We start from the raw sequence: 14,824 nt of genomic DNA, 5'->3' as shown, positions 1-14,824 counted from the left end.
TCCGCCACAAATTACTTTATCTATGAAATTTGGCATACTGCTTTAGTACTAGTATATGATTACGTAGGTATACTCGCCACGGGAATTCGAGTCCAAAAAAACTACGACAGATAAGTCAATGTCATAGCTGTCAATTTCACTTATGTCACCGTCAAAATACTATTCAGGATTCGTCAACCTTTTAAATAAATACATTCTTTTTAGAATTATGATTAAATTCGCGACTAGTGATGCGTGGTTGATGTTTTTTTCCCCTGTTGTGTGTGTGTGTTTTTTTTTGTTTTAAATCTTATCAGTATAATTAGTGGCAACGTCCGCCACAAATTATGAATCTTGGACATTGGTATTTAGATTAGGGGTATTTGTGACAATGCCTAACTCCTTCATGCACGTTTCCAATAATTAACTTACTTACACCTAAGATAATGAATAAATAAATCACAAATTTATGCACTAAAGATGGCATTTGTCAGCCCGGTGCAATTTCTGCACATGTGTATTAAATTAGTCACACGATATCTCAACAGGAAACAAAAATTTAACAAAAAACAAAAACTCAACAAGGCAGAAATCACCCCGGAGCACAATAAAATATTCAAAAATGAATGAAAGTTGATGAAAGTGACAAACCATGGTATCATGGCCGCCTCCGAAAAAAATAGCGGCCATGACAACCATAAAACGCGATGTACACAATTTCATTGATAAGTCAAGTTAAGTACAGTACAGTATAATTATTAAAAAAATATATCACAATGTCAGAGGTTTTCTTTACCGTAAAATAATGTACCAAACGTTATTAACACCTGAAGTGATACATGCGCAAAACCAACTTTGCAACCAAAAATCATGGAAAATATTTTTTTTATTCGGCCGTCCTAGTATTTATGCAAATAAGTAAATGCTATTAATTATTTAAATCAGAGGATTGAAATTATCAATAAATAAATTATCTTTGAGTGTGCTTTTATAAAAAAAGATTATACTATTCTACAAACATTATCTCTGTACTTGCAATAGGCACTGAGCTGCAGTGCACAGTGGGGTCAAAAGTGAGTCAAAACAGTTCGTGTATTTAAATAGTGCACGGCATGCGCGAGGCCTGTTGCTGGAACTTGGCCTGCGCACTACCGTGCGCTTAGATTTCATAATAGGTATTTAAAAATTGTTGTTCATTTATGTTTTTCATTAGGGTATGTTTTTATCGATCTGGACAGCAAAGGAAATTCCTGCTTGATTAAGTTTATTTTATATATCAAATACCGTGTATATGATTCAATAAACTAAGCTAATCTATAGGGACTAGGATTTAATTAACTGTTTGATCCAATATACTGTCCGTTTCATAAATATTAATTTCAGTACAAGCGCCGCTGGGGATCCTTTATTCTCGTCGACTAGCGTATTACAAGATATCATTAGACTTGCCTAGAACGTTCACGGTTCATGTCATTCTGTAACTAACTGGGTAAATAGGTAGATGTTTTCCGGTCACGAACCGTCTCTCATAAGGTGATGCTTATTAATAGTTGGTAATAGGGATATATTACTCGGTTACCGAGGCTACCTCAATCTTAAAACAACATGTATGCTTACAGTGTGTAAAAACACGACCTCATAAGCTGTAAGCACGACTTACGGATTTTTTTGTGAAATACACCGTGCATCATTAATTTTAATGGCCGGTATGTAGCGTTGTAATGTACTTTTCTGGTATATCACAGTGACATAACACATCAAATGAGGATAAATTATTTTTAGTGAGAATAAATACCCTTTCGTCCCTTGTACGGTAATGGCTAAACGGCTGAAATAAAAAGTAATATTCCATTATCATGGTACATTTTAGGTACACGTTGTAGCAATCTAAAATGAACTTAGCAGGGACCGTCTTTCGGTTTCTTTAAGATTTTCGAAACTAGTGATACCTTATCGTTAACATTTATACTGCGGCCTACAAGCTGAATAAACTGGTTTAACTGACCGTTTTCTTTTTATTATTTTAGCCGCGAGGGAAGCTCTATTATTAGCAAATTCGTAGCAATTAGCCTCAATTATTCTACATTTTTAGAAAAGAAACGCGTTAACATCTTTAATTGTTATACTTGCTTTTTTTGTAAATATTCGAAGATTTACCAAAAGTTTTTGGCTGAGTTTAAAGATTGTCTATCATGTCATACAAAAGTCCCATCGTGCTCATGTCAACGGTAGGTAAAGTAAAGGTACAAATTCGAACCCGACCGCAGACGACAGCAGCATTTAAATAGTTTTCGAGTTATATCGCACTTACCGTTTTAAACCGGATTGCTAAGTTGGATGCAAAAGAGTGACACTACTGTTTATACGTAACACTTATAACTTCATAGAAATAACAGTGTCGCAGACGAACTATCACATGATTGGCGCTGCAGTATCTCACCGCGAAATACATTATTCATCTTTTTCTCAATGTATAAATGACAGGAGGACGTGTAAGAGTTTTGAATGATTCACGGTTATTTTCATTAGACTTATATTGACCGGGATATAGACCGTGATTACCTTTTTGATTTTTGTCGAGCTCCCGATATTTCGACGCGGTTGCATGCATCATGATCATGATTCCGTGATCATGATGCATGCAACTGCGTCGAAATATCGGGAGCTCGACAAAAATCAAAAAGGTAATCACGGTCTATATCCCGGTCAATATAAGTCTAAGGAGGACTACACGTCTATCTCGCGCCAATCATGGCGAGCCCTGCTGATCTTAGCAAGACGTCGTCTGCTGTCGGATTCCAAATTGTACCTTACAATCATCTCACTGGTTGTACACTTGACCCCGGACATTCGGCTACTCATTACGTTCTGCAGTTCGGTGCAAGTGAAGGTCAAGGTTTACGAGACCATTACCTGGAACAAATAATAAATTTCGTCATTCATTAAAATCCTCATTGTCATCGTCGATGTGATGTTTGTGAATTCTCATGGTCGTGTGTTCATTCAAGCCTCTTCGCTATAAAAAAAATTTTATTTGTTTTATAGACTATTGTCTATGCTAGAACGTGGAATTAGGTAATAATAACCAAGCAGACTATAAGACTTCACTTCTGTTAGTGGGGATGCAACCGGAAAAAACCTTGAAGTGATGGATGATAGAATGAAAGATCACAATCGGGAACTATTTATGCAAAATTAAATTTTGCAACTGTGGAGTTGATAAGGAAAATAAATACTGTCATTTCATAGTGCATGGCATTGTGGTTTGTGATGCAATTTGCTAGTCAGGTACTCAGGTAGTATATAAAATTATTGATAAATAGGACAATCTTTACTGTTCTTATAATTACTATTCCGTAACAGGTCGTATACCTATAAGGTATCGAGTTTGAGGTGAATAGGTACACATACAGATGAATTTACAGTAGCATATTATGTATTGTACCTAGTATTTTGTAGAGTTTTATTAATTTTACTACAGAAACGTGTTTCATTAATCATTACGCGACCTAAATTTTATGAATAGAATGTTATATTTTACCAGTTCCGAGCCATTATTAACCCCAGCGGTTAATAAAAACGAAACTGATTATTTGACGATTGCTTCAGACTTCAACAGCCGTCGACCAAAATAAATTCAACTAATCAATTTGCATTGTACAAGTTGAAGTTTTTCTAATGGGCAATGGTATATATATATATGAAATAGGTACTCGTACAGTCATACCAAGTTGGTATCGATTTGAATAGCTCCGTTGGTAAATGGTAACATTATGACATATACTCATAGGCGCCTATCAAAATCGTTGTTTACTTAGCTTAGTCTATCTTATATATTTTGTACTAGTTTTCAATCGTCGTTAAATACAGAAGCAGAACTCTAGAGGGATCATGAGATATGTTATTATTTAGCACCGCAAACGTACATTTCGTGTATATTCAATTCTCACATGAAATTACTCCGGTGTATGAAACGCGTCTAATGCCACATAAAGTACTTCAATCTTGATTGTTTCCAAGCAGATGTAAAGAGGCATTTGCAGGAAATCCCTCTAGATTGTTTCGTGTAGTCGGCAGTGTTACAAGTTACAACGGGTAGGTATTATTCGGGACCACAAAGCTAGTCTGACTGAAGGTCTAGTACGAGTAGGTTGTTCTCCTCTCCCTCTTACTGAGGGTAAGCGTCAGCGGGTTGCGTGATCGTTATTTTAAGGTCCATGCATAAGTTGTTACATGTTTTTAAAGTACGTTTTATTTTAGACCTATGTTCGACATAATCAAATACTGAGGAGTCCAATAGCTGGAGTCCTTAGAGAAAGGCTTCAAGATGGCTAATACATTTTTTGTAATCATTTTGTGCCATCATCTAAAAAAGCGAAAAGCGGTAATACTTTTCAACAATTTTACAAAGCCTCCTGCGCCTTCAATATAAACAATAAATGCCTGGACGCTTTAATCTTCAAAATTGGCCGCGATGAAACATTTCGCGTCTTATTAAATTGTACTTAATTGGCTGTATTGTTATGTTCAAAAGCTCTGGTTCAAGAAACAGAACGCCCATTTTAACACTTTGTTCATCCTAAATGATCCTTTAGACCGCTCGGAAAGGAAATCTTTAGAATTAACGCAGGTAATTTTTTATTTGACTTTCTAAAGAGGCGTCATTTTATTTTGTAGGAATGGGTTTAGATTTTAGATTATTCATGATGTTTTCTAGCACAGTAGTAAAATGAACAACTATAGCGATGACTTAGCTGACGTCACTGTATTGTATTTACATTCAACATGTGAAATAAATGGGAAACTCATTTCCATTTTGAATGCCTAAAAAAATGTTGACATCAAATCAAACTGCGGCGCTGTTTGGGCGTTGTTTCAATATTTACACTTCAACCTGGCTCGAGTGTAACATAAATGTAAATCACTTTTTCGTGCATGCTGAATTAACTGATGGTTTTCCCAATTTTTAATAATTTGAATATTATGCGTGTAAAATTGTAAAGATAACATTCAGTAGGCTTGGCCAATCGGGCCTGAAGCTCTGACGCATGACTATTATAAAATTGTCGTTACTCCTATTGTATTTTATAACAAATGAGCGAAGATGAGGCATTCTTCTAACAAACCGCGCGGGGTACTAAAAGTGACGTCTCATGAATATTTATGATATATTCAAGCAAGCGACATTGTCAGCGTGCTCGTGATTGTGTTTTTACATAAAATGTGTTTTAGTGATACTGGCAAATAAGGTTTTTGAGACTTGTTGACAAATAACTTGAGCCTCTACTATAAGGTTTTGACAGTTTAGAACATGTTACTCGTCAGTGTAAATGTCGGAAAATTACATTTGTTTTTCTACTAATAGACAAGAGCGCCCTCAGACGGTTACCTATTTTAGCCATAACCTAACCTAACCACAAAATTTTAATTTTGAAAAAAAAAAAACCCCGACATAGTGAAACGATTTTCATGAAACGTGGCTATAAACACTCCCGACAAATTCAGCTTTCAAAGAAAAAAATCGAAAAATAAATCGCTTCATCTGTGCGGGAGCTACCATGCCACAGACAGACAAACAAACAGACAGACACGTCAAACTTATAACACCCCGTCGTTTTTGAGTCGGGGGTTAAAAAATAAAATTAATTGTCCGTAAAAAAAATCACGATAGAGGCTGTTTTTTTTTTTTTCGAGAAAAAGTATTTAAAGTGAAGGTCTTGATTCATTTTATTCAACATCAAGGCATCTACATTAACATTCCGATGCCCAATTCCGAGAAGAGTTATTTTGTGACGAAAATTGCCTTTGGGAATACCCGATGCGAATAAACTAGGTGAATCTATTGAGATACCTGTCATTTATCTGGATAAGTACCTACCTACTCAACAATGTGTCTGCTTACCACTGAACGCCTAATTATGTTATGTCCAGTTATTGTTATTATCAGAGATCGGAAAGGGTGAGCTATTTGTCCTTTTAATACGACGTCAGATAAGTATGTCAAATTAGGAGAAAAAAAATAGCAAACCCTAGCCCACATCTGGTTAACTTCCAAGCATTATCTGAATCTGGCGTGTAAGTACTGAATTTAGTAATATAAAAGGTAATTGAAAACATTCCTTAGTCTTTATTCTTCTAAAATGAAATAAAGTGTCAGTCACGTGCTGCGTTTGGTACGTGCATTGCTTCAGATATTATCTGGCTAATCAAGCCTTAAGCTGGATCTAACATAGAATTTATTATAAGCGATAGAAATAACCACCTGTCATGAATTTCATTTGTCGCTTATGATGACTTTAATTGAGATAAAACTATACGTTTCTAATATAAGTACAGTATACTACGGGGGACAAAAGAGCTAGCAGCTTCCTCGTTTAACGTATAAGTATTGCGAATGCGATTCAGCGAGGAAATGCTGCCAGCATCTTGGGCGCTATGCGTCAGGGGCCCGCCCTCTTTAGACTTAGATTTTTAGTTTTTTTTTTTTGATTGCCTAGATTATAATATTTATTGTATCAAATTTTTATTTAAGTGTTAAAAGTACAGTATCAGTAAGTAATTTCGCCGTTGACATAAATTATCGAAAAATTGCTTATGTAAAAAAAGTCATAATTTTCGTTGTCAGTATTTTGACAACAAAAAGGTAATCTACACATTTTTATTACGAAATATATTTCGTTTATGAAAGTTAATGAAATTAAATAGATTTTAAAGGTACTTGTACATTAGGTATACGTGTGTGAGTCGAAAAACTGTGCCATGTCTAAAATAAAATGTACTAATGTGACATGCATTTCATTTCTACACTCATGCTAGCTACTTTAAATTCTACGTAGGAAATTCGCTCTTTTGCCGGTAGAATTACGATTAGGAGATAAGTCGGTAGTCGGTAAAGCGTTCTTGGCAGAACTCCCGGCGAGTATTTTTATTTCTCGCTAACGAGACGAAGCGCCTGCTGAGAGGGCCGGGCGTCGCCGCACCTCGCGTGTGATTCTTTGCGTGTTCTAAAACAACAGGTGCCGCTTACGTACGGACGGTGAAAAAAAAAACGAGTTTTTAACAGAAAATCTTGGATTTGGGTCGAGTTTAGTGCACGGTTTCGTTTCTAGTTAGTTTCATGGAATAAACATAATGTTTCATCAGAAACATGAATAATATATCTACATTCTACAGATTTGTATTGGTTTTTAGAAATTAATTTGCTATTAGTGCTAATAATAACCACAGAGGATCGAGTATTATAGAGAGTTACTGTCAAAGTAAAATGTGTTATCACAGTGCATAGATTGCCATCTCTCGACACAAGTTTAAAACTTTTGAACCTCAGTTTTGACAATTTGGCCCATATTGTTAGCTTGATATGAGTTAAAATGTCAAATATTAATATTAGCGCCATCTAGCTGAGCGTTCCCCAAAGGTGTAACGCCATCTAGGCCACCGTACCTCTTTCTCTAGGGCTTTGAGGTACGTTTTTTTCTTAGACTTTATCCGTCTATAGGAATGAACATACTCTCTATACCATGTGTTTCTTCTAACTTTTAAAAAATACGGCGCAAGGATACGTCGAAAACATTATAAAATAAATCTACCTAATCGTTTCTCACTCCAAGCCACAGAACACCCCACTAGAAGCCAAATGCAAGCGATATTGTTCGAGACGCAAATCACCAATCCTTGCGGGGTGAGGCGGGCGCACACGGTGCTGCCATTGGTGGTTTCAAATAATGGCGCGCCTTTATGATTAGCAGTAGGGATGGGAATGGGACATGTCTATTATAGACAATGGTACCGGTACCAGTACTGTGGTGAATTTGTTTTGCAACAAATTATAATATTATAATTAAATTATAATAAGGCCTAGTTACCCTTCGGGTTGGAAGGTCAGATGGCAGTCGCTTTCATAAAACTAGTGCCTACGCCAAATCTTGGTAGTAGTTTCCAAAGCGGACCCCAGGCTCCCATGAGCCGTGGCGAATGCCGATGCCGGGATAACGCAAGGAGGATGATAATTGTGATAGCATCTCAATAAAAATCATTCTAGTAACTAATAACTAAACTGTGCATTTTTACTTACGTTTACTAAGTTAAATAACCAACTAAATATTCTAAACTAATCAATGAACTAAATACCACTACAGACTCTACAGATTCTAGATAATTATTCACTATTACAAATCTGCTTTCTTTTATATTTCATAAAATGGTAGCACATGGTACGAACGGCAGTACGAAGTTCCCGCAACAGACATAAACTAACATGGCCCCATGCCTAGTCGTTTACGTGAAAGGGATAGCATATCACATTGTTAACTCGGTAAAGAGGGATGGACGCGCCTCGGCGCCGCTCAGCACAACCATATTGACCAGTATAAATGAACTCCGCGGACAATAAACAATATTCAACAAAATAATTAATTTGACTTAACTGTGGAATGTTGTTCCATCTTTTTTACATGTAGAAGTGTTAGAAGACTTGCCACACCACTTTATGCTGTAAGAGACCATTGTTTGCAACCAAAATTGATTATTTAAGATTTTTTCCCGAGCGGACACGGACACTGTTAGCGGGTCGTATACTTGGGCGCTACTGATCGGTGTCGCACGCGTTCAAACTTTTATAAACCTGATTTGTCGTATGCTTGGTGACCGCGAGTCGCCCTGTAAGGGCCATCTTGTTGTATTGATCTGTGCTCCAAGCACACTGTTTTAAAGAACAGGCTGGGAAGTAAACAGGAATAAATATTTTCCCCCCACCCGGCCCTGAAAATAAGTTGTCACCGTTTCACTCGTGCCCGCTTCGTGAATACCAATTACTAAGGATAGTACGCTAGTAACACGAGCAATGTTCGATTCACTGGGACTGTATTTTTTCTCATCTCGGACATTAGATGGAAGGTCTTCGCCTTTTTGTACGTGACTGGGCCCTAGAGGATATAAACACATTAAACTATATGGGGGTCACTTGCACCACCGAAAATGGAGGGTTAACCAGAGGTTAACCCACCATTGTATATGGAATTTGACAGTTGACAGCCCACTAACCTTGAGTTAAGCGGGTGGTGCAAGTGGCCCTTGAGGATATTAGAAAGTTACATGCAAAGTGTATGGGCTAACTAGAAAGTTAACGATAGGCTTGTGTTGAACTGTATACTATTAGATATTGAGTATTTGGCATTAGAATTAAATTTATTAGAGACGATCACGACATTATTCTATATACTTATGTCACACCAGAATATATGAAATTTCGCATCGATCTTTTAGACCCCAACTTTACGTATAATACACAACATAGAACTCGCTATATTACAAAAACTTACATTGAAAAACGTACGTAAGTACCTCCACTTCTACCCAACAGTCTGTAGTTTCAACAGTTTCCTCTTTTCGCTCGCTAATTGCATTGAAACTTGTTTGAAAATGTACTTCCACGAGTTTTTAACAACGCCTCTTGGACTGCAAATACGTCGCTCCCTCTCCAACAATGGCTAAGGATAGAAGTATAAAAGAGATGACACCATTATGTGAAATGCAATTTGTTCAATCCACCCGGGTTGTTTTCATTTGTGTTTGTGTCATAAAATAATCGAGCTGCACGATCGTGAAAATAACACAATCCAATTATTATTCGTGTCATTGCATGTACATGAAAAACGTAGTGCTTTTAAGACGCTACGGGAGCGAAAACTAAAATGGAAAGGAGTCCCCTTTCAATTTAGTTATTAATTAGATTTATCGAAAAAAAATGTCCATTAAGAACAACTCAGTTAAAAGATATTGCGAAAAAATCTTTAAAATCGAGGTTCCGCTCTCGACTGTTTCCTCCAAACTTACTTAAACGGAACGAAATTTGAGAATCTGAATAACAATGAAATAATCTGTGTTGAACCGTTTAGATTTTTTGGCTAATTGTTACCGATCTTGAGTATCACACCTTTATTTGAGCCATATGGAAAAAAGGCCGTTTTTAGGAATTTTCGATTGGCTCTAGCGTCTTTTAAAATAAAAATAGCAAAAAAATCATTGCTCTATCATCTTCAAAAACCAGGGAGGAAATAGTCGAGAGATATTGTATGGAGAATGGACCTGTATCGTATCGTCTTAAATATGCGTATTTGATTGTTTTGTTTGGCTTCAAGTTATTTACATTAAATAGAATGCTTCACTTTGAGTATTTCCATTAAACACGTCCCACTGAAACCGAAATTCAGAAACCGTTTTAAGGACAAACGGACCCTATTTATGAGGACAAATGATGGACCCTATGTGTCCTTATGTCATTAATACTGTTGACTGGAGATCTATCTCGGCCATTTTCAATTTTATGGAGTTGAATTAGTTCCAAAAGATGCCGCCTAGCATAAATGTTGTACTTTCCATTTCCAATTTTCCATGTATCAGGGGTACCAATTTTTGTTAATCAGAGCTACTCCGTACGTTGCCAATACCTTTTCTGTACTAATTTTCATCCTTAACCGAAGGGGGATAAACTAAAATCGATGGGGCAGTTTAGTAATCTCGAGAGTAACGTTTAGACATGTCTCCACTTTATCAACTTTACGACAAGCCGTGGTTTGAATATTAAGCGATTTCGGTAGTCTCAACTCTCAAATCTACGAGCTAATGTAAAATCGCTTACCTACCTGCATGTTACAATCGATTATACAACCCGGTAAGTGAGCATTCGATTGCTAATGTTGTTTGTATCGTAAACAATTAGGTGTAAACTAACCATGGATATCTGAATTGTTGATACTAGTAATTATGCAATATGGATGCGGTATAAAGCCGAAACACAAACACTACACACATGGTATGAGTAGTAGTGTGTACACATTAACGTATGCGGAATGAAATCTGGACAAAGTTTTGATATCGTACAGGGTAAGTAAATAAATAAACTAAAATAATGTATAAATGCCAGATTAAAGTTTACATATCTGTCATTTAAACTGGTAAGTTTCATGAGTATTGGATTCCTTTTCTCGAAATTATGGTCAATCGAGAAGAACGACCTAGCGAAACTGTTTGTAATTTCTACATACCAATTTTCTGTGGCCGAATGCAAAGCCCGAGGAAAGTTTTGTAGGAAGGGTTAGAAGCTAATAGTCAATTTATAATATTTTTGCGTCCTTTTTCTTTACAAAAACTACTGCAACAAAGCGTGGTTCAAGAAAACATTACAGCATTGGCAAGTTTTCCGGGAGAGATTTGATTAAAAGAAATGTCGGCCTCCTAAGGCACAAAATCTTACAGAGAGCTCGAGACAGCATTCGAATGGGGCAGCGAAAGCGATAAAAAATATCTTGAAGACATGAGTATCGATACACATTAAAAAAAGGTTAGGCCTATAGTCTTCAAAAATAAAATAAAAAACTTTGAAAATGCTGCTACGCCGTTAAGTCAAAAAATGTAAAAAACAGCTGTTTTTGCATTTTTGGGTTTATGAATGACTGTCGTGAATGATATGTCGAGTAAATGGAATTTCACGACAAGAAAACTATTATTTTGAGAACACTAATGATCCTACGGACAAGAATGTGAAAAATGTCGAGCATACGAAGCTTCTTTAAAAAGTTATCATATGGAAGATAAATTTGGACCTTAAAAATGCTAACATTGGTTTTATCGACACCGATGGACATAAAGTATCACAAGTTCTGTTAGAAGCCTTATATTGGAGAAAACTAAGTCTTTTATTTATCGATATTCAATACATAATTAAAATCACGAAAGATATCAAAAATAAACTATGTTATATTAATTTTATAAAACATTGAATTTTGTCCAGATTTCATTCCGCATACGTTAGTATCAATGATTCTACAAACCACAGACGCTATGCAAATTTTTGTGTGTGTGTGGATTGAGTGAGCACCTTCTGAAAATGAAAAAAAATATGCTGATCATTTAGTAAAAGTTCTAAAACAATTGTAAAACGAATCTCTGAATTTGTAAAAAGATAAATCAAAAGATACAGCCATTAACATGTGCTCACTCAGTTCTCACAAACTACCAACGAAAACAGTGAATATATTCATTTAACATATAATATTTATATACTAACATTTAGTAAAAAATAGGCCAACCTACCTCTATAAATATTAGATCACCTAGTGACGTATTAAATTTTTTACAAATAGTTTCTTATGCTCACTCAATCCACACACTTTTGAAAAGCCGAATTTTGATGAAAAACATAAGATTTAGACCGCTATTATATGTGTATAGTTTAGTAAAAGTGAAATGGGAATTTGTAAAATACAAAACGAACCACTAACGTGTCAGGTTTTTTTATAATAAATTTTTGTAAGTGCTCACTCAGTCCACACGTTTTGAGAAAGTTAAAAATGTAAATATCTTACGATTTGTAGCACCTAAGACACTCGAAAGTACTTCAACATTTAGTAAAAATTTTTACTAAATATCCACCATCTAATATTTTATATTCGTTGTCTGGTTTTAAAGATATTCAGACATAACTTTTCTCATACAAATGTATCAAGTAGGGTGACCACACTATGTCGGCTCCTGATTTTCCCCACCTTCCCATTGTCATATTGAGATTGGGGAGTATCGTTCAATTTTGATAATAGTTTACCGGATTTGTAAGTGGGAGCGAGAAAAGAATAACTATTTCTCGCTCCCACTTACAAATCCGGTACGCTCATCTGTTAGCGCGATTAGATTACCAGGTTCTGGTTTCTTACTAGTGAAGTATTATATTCTTTGTTTCTTACCAATTATCATTCATGTCCTTTTTAATGCATGCATGTCGATATGGTTATTATCCTGACGTCGATAAAAATTACACAATACACATCATCACTAGGCCAAGAACATAACCTAAAAACAGTTTGCAGATGGATAATTAATATGGTATTAGTTTAATATTATCAAAATTGAACGAACGATACTCCCCAATCTCAATATGACAATGGGAAGGTGGGGAAAATCAGGAGCCGACATAGTGTGGTCACCCTACTTGATACATTTGTATGAGAAAAGTTATGTCTGAATATCTTTAAAACCAGACAACGAATATAAAATATTAGATGGTGGATATTTAGTAAAAATTTTTACTAAATGTTGAAGTACTTTCGAGTGTCTTAGGTGCTACAAATCGTAAGATATTTACATTTTTAACTTTCTCAAAACGTGTGGACTGAGTGAGCACTTACAAAAATTTATTATAAAAAAACCTGACACGTTAGTGGTTCGTTTTGTATTTTACAAATTCCCATTTCACTTTTACTAAACTATACACATATAATAGCGGTCTAAATCTTATGTTTTTCATCAAAATTCGGCTTTTCAAAAGTGTGTGGATTGAGTGAGCATAAGAAACTATTTGTAAAAAATTTAATACGTCACTAGGTGATCTAATATTTATAGAGGTAGGTTGGCCTATTTTTTACTAAATGTTAGTATATAAATATTATATGTTAAATGAATATATTCACTGTTTTCGTTGGTAGTTTGTGAGAACTGAGTGAGCACATGTTAATGGCTGTATCTTTTGATTTATCTTTTTACAAATTCAGAGATTCGTTTTACAATTGTTTTAGAACTTTTACTAAATGATCAGCATATTTTTTTTCATTTTCGGAAGGTGCTCACTCAATCCACACACACACAAATTTTTACATTTGTTATTTATTTACTCAAGTGACGAGTTTCTTACTGTGACAGTATAGTGCTGCGAACTTATTTTTAGAGCCCATTGAACAGGGCGTATCACATTTTTGCGGCCCTCGACGAGTTACAAAGAATTGCACATAGTACACCTACTTGTTTGAAATACTAGAGTAGATCCCGACCTTACTGATAAAACTAGTTTTAGATTTATTTCGAACTATGGTCTATGGCCTATCATAGACGCCAATTATCAGATACATTAACAGTTTAATCACCAAACTTCAGCTATTACAGTAAATGTTTATTGGCTCTCTTGAAACTATACTTGCCGGTTTCGGAATGTCATTAAACTAAAACTGTTATCTTGTTGTTATCAACGCCTTAATGGTTTTGTGAATTTAGTGCGAGAGAATTGTTTGCAATGACATAAACATATTTAATTAATATGTTAGATTTTATTTTTATTATTTATATTCGCTAGTTTATATGAAAACATTGAGGAAACCTGACTTATATTCCAATAACCCCTAGTTTACCATCTGGGTTAGAAGGTCAGATAGCAATCGCTTTCATAAAAACTAGTGTCTACGCCAAATCTTGGCATTAGTTGCCAAAGCGAACCCCAGGTTCTCATGAGCCGTGACAAATTGTCGGGATAACTCTATAGGAAAAAGAAGAATAATTGTATACGAATTCGATAAGTCCCGTTACTTATACTTTAAATTAGCGAAGTTGTGAACATAGTTTTGTGTTCCAGACAAGTTTTAGTATCTAGACTGAATAAGAAGTTTAATAACGCTATAGTTTCTTAGATAAGACGTTTATTTTATTCTATTACATTCCGAAACTGTTCTTCCTCACTTCTTTGTGGTGACATGAATTCCTTGCCGGCGTCTATATTTCCCAGCTCATATAACCCAGCAGCCTTCAAATCAAGGGTGAGCAGGCTTTTTCTAAGGCTAGCTCGCTCCATAGTTAGCCACGTCTTTGCCTCGGCTGTGGCCACGAGTAAGCGCATTTATAGTAAAAATGTCCGGTTAGATATGGATCTGATATGCCAGTATTAAAAGCACTGACATTTTTGGTTCAAAATAATCACTCCTAATTCAGATCCAATTCTAAAGTTATTATTAAAATCCGTATACACATCTTGGTATGCTTAATAAAACTAAGAGTCATACAAGGTGCAGCTGCAGTGGGCTTACCC

The 14,824-nt window shown here is 35.6% G+C and overlaps 2 protein-coding genes across 2 annotated transcripts in view; one reads left to right on the top strand and one right to left on the bottom strand.

Annotated features, from left to right (window-relative positions):
• The window catches only part of LOC125226547 (calcium uniporter protein, mitochondrial), a 141,606-nt gene that overhangs the window by 49,672 nt on the left and 77,110 nt on the right, over positions 1-14,824 (top strand). The gene's annotated exons all lie outside the window — the stretch shown is intronic.
• The window catches only part of LOC125226545 (uncharacterized protein DDB_G0283697), a 104,687-nt gene that overhangs the window by 45,337 nt on the left and 44,526 nt on the right, over positions 1-14,824 (bottom strand). The gene's annotated exons all lie outside the window — the stretch shown is intronic.

Source organism: Leguminivora glycinivorella, chromosome 5 (assembly GCF_023078275.1).
Source record: "Leguminivora glycinivorella isolate SPB_JAAS2020 chromosome 5, LegGlyc_1.1, whole genome shotgun sequence".
NCBI classification, from domain to species: domain Eukaryota; kingdom Metazoa; phylum Arthropoda; class Insecta; order Lepidoptera; family Tortricidae; genus Leguminivora; species Leguminivora glycinivorella.
The sequence above is the reverse complement of the archived record's forward strand: the minus strand, read 5'-3'. Positions and strand labels throughout refer to the sequence as shown.